Here is a 2,704-nt window from a genome sequence, read left to right as displayed (position 1 = left end):
CCATGCTTGTGCACAGAACATAGATAGAGATGCAAATAAGTGAGGCATTTAGAGAGAAACATAGATGGAAGGGTCAATCACAATCTTGAAACTTGAAGCTCTCTTGGTACATTTGAAACTATTAGCCCTACTATTTTCACAATTCCACTCTTTTTTCCCCATATTCACTCAAATGAGTGAGTTGAAATAAAATTATATAAAAAAAACTTACACCCTCCATGCGCAAAATGAGCACTAGACTGGTAGCATTGCTAGACCAAGGTAGATCAAAAGGAGGTGGACTCTCTCTCTCTCTCTCTCTCTCTCTCTCTCACACACACACACACACACTCTCTCTCTCTCTCTCTCTCTCTCTCTCTCCACCCCAATAGAAGTAGAGCACTCATAACTTTGTTGAGCAAGGGCTAGCATCTCATGAACAATCTTATGAAAAATAATTTCCATGGGAAGCTCCCAAGCTTGGTATATCAAAGAATACTTTGTGGAATCTTACATACATTCATGTTTGTTAGAATTTGTCAAGAGATTGTGTAAAGCATTACGTTGAGAAATGCAACAATCTACATATGTAGGAAGAGAGTATCAATAGTGTTCCACTTGGAAGAGAAAATATCACTATGAGAAGATAGCCCATGAGAATAGAGGCGATGTTTCTTTGGACATAGCAACACATGGGTCACGTACTAGTTATATATAATGGAGCTTACCAATTTCAAGGAAGGAGAGGACCTCCATGTGTCACTCACTACTCACTTCAAAATAAAAACTTACAATATATCCAATCTAAATTGCAAAAAGTGAAAGGTAATTTTAAAATGCAAACGAAAGTGGAGGTAAGATTGTAGGAAATGAAGATACCTTTGAAAATGTAAAGTCAAAAGACTTTCTATTGTGTGTGTGTGTGTTTTGGAGTATTAAATTATATACTTTATTCACAATTTGAACAGTATATACAAATAGAAACATGCCAAAGCTTAATAAAAGTGATTACATAATTTAAAAAAATTACTATAAAAAAAATAATGTATATTTGAAATGGAGTTTTGATGTTTATTACATCTAAAAAGTAAAAATGAAGTAGCAGCAGTAGAAGAATTATCCTTGCCAAAAATATTGTACAAACAACACTTGAATTCAACGATAAAAGAAGACGAAATCCTTACTTGTAGCCATCATGTAAACAAAAAATGGTCAACAATTTTTTTTAAACATGGAATGCATATATAGGGCATATTCGACAGTTGTCATCCATGTCCCTTTTATCCTTGCATTCAAACAAAGTTCAATGATAGGCGTGTATCAAAGAGTAGTCACTCAAGATTTAGTTTGAAAGTATAAGAGGGTGAAAGCTTGGTACAGATCAGGGATAGGTTAAAGTTGCTTCTTTAGTAAAAGAGCCTAAACAGGATTTAATCTCTTATGGAAAAAAGACAAGTAAAAATTTTAGTAGTCTTTTAGGGCAACATCATGAGTTAAAACTTACATACTATCTTTGAAAATGTACAAGTATGCAAGGACCTTTCTATGAATATCTGTGTTTAAATAAGATATATTTAACAAGTTTAAGGATAGTCTTATTTGGTTTCTGAGTCATTTTATCAGTATATGGCATTTCTCATGGCTGAAAGTAGTGAAATTGCTACTATTATTATCTAAGATAATATATGGTAGTAAGGAAATGAAAATTTCTTTAGCTATGTCATAATTATGCCAATATGAGGACAAATATCCACAAACTTACTAATTTAACAGGTTGTAATGTGTAAAGCTAAGTATAAATAATCATATTTTGTTCTTAAAGAAGGAGAAAATTTAAAAAAATAAGGTGAAAATCTACCTGAGGGAGGAAGAGTATACTCTCAATTAGCAAAGGGTCTGAACATATTTACGAATTTTCTCTCAAAAATAAGCATGAGTAGCACCATAAAAGGAAATTTAAATATTTCTATGTTCTTGGGTTATGTATATAGAATTTGTGTGATCTACTACCAGCATGAGCCCATTTAATTTATAAAAGACTTAAATTATGCTATATAGAGAGAACGTAACCCACCTGAGAGGAGGAGGATGCGACCAAGGAGTCAGTATCCCTTTGTTTATATGCCATGAGTGTGGTACTTAGTAGATGCTTTGTATACCTTTGGCATAGCAATTGTATGCTCACCCGATTTCTGATCCTTTTTGAGTTGTTCCTCTTTCAAAGGTCAGTGTCTTGCATGAGAGAGTAAGTGAGATTGCGAATGGAGGTTTTAATGCATATTGCAAATTGAAATGTAAGGGGATATAGAGTTATATTTCCTGTGATTCAACTAATTACGAGTACCTATGCTTCTGATAGATATTTTTTGAGAAGCTTAAGGAAAAATAATCAATGTATCGTTGCTGTATAAGGGCAATACAATGGAGTTCAACTTCCTCCCAATATTTGTGTTTAAATAGATTTCAAGTGTGTGTGTGTGTGTGTGTGCTTGTGTATTCAAGCGAGAGAGAGCGTAGGACAGTAACGAGCCAAAGTCTGTTCCACTACTTGCTGTTGTAGGCAGTTTTTATTGCAAGAAAATGTCACCTATGTCAGGTTTTTTTTAGCGTAGCCAGATTCTGATTCTATTACCTCGCAAGTCGTGACTAGAAGGGTGTGTAACTATTTGGTTGAGTGCCCAATTTACCATGCAGTAACTGCATGTGAGTGTGATTGTGTGTGTGT

The sequence above is a fragment of the Adiantum capillus-veneris genome, chromosome 3 (genome assembly GCF_014529385.1).
Source record: "Adiantum capillus-veneris isolate H3 chromosome 3, ASM1452938v2, whole genome shotgun sequence".
NCBI lineage: Eukaryota > Viridiplantae > Streptophyta > Polypodiopsida > Polypodiales > Pteridaceae > Adiantum > Adiantum capillus-veneris.
This window is presented reverse-complemented; position numbering follows the sequence as displayed.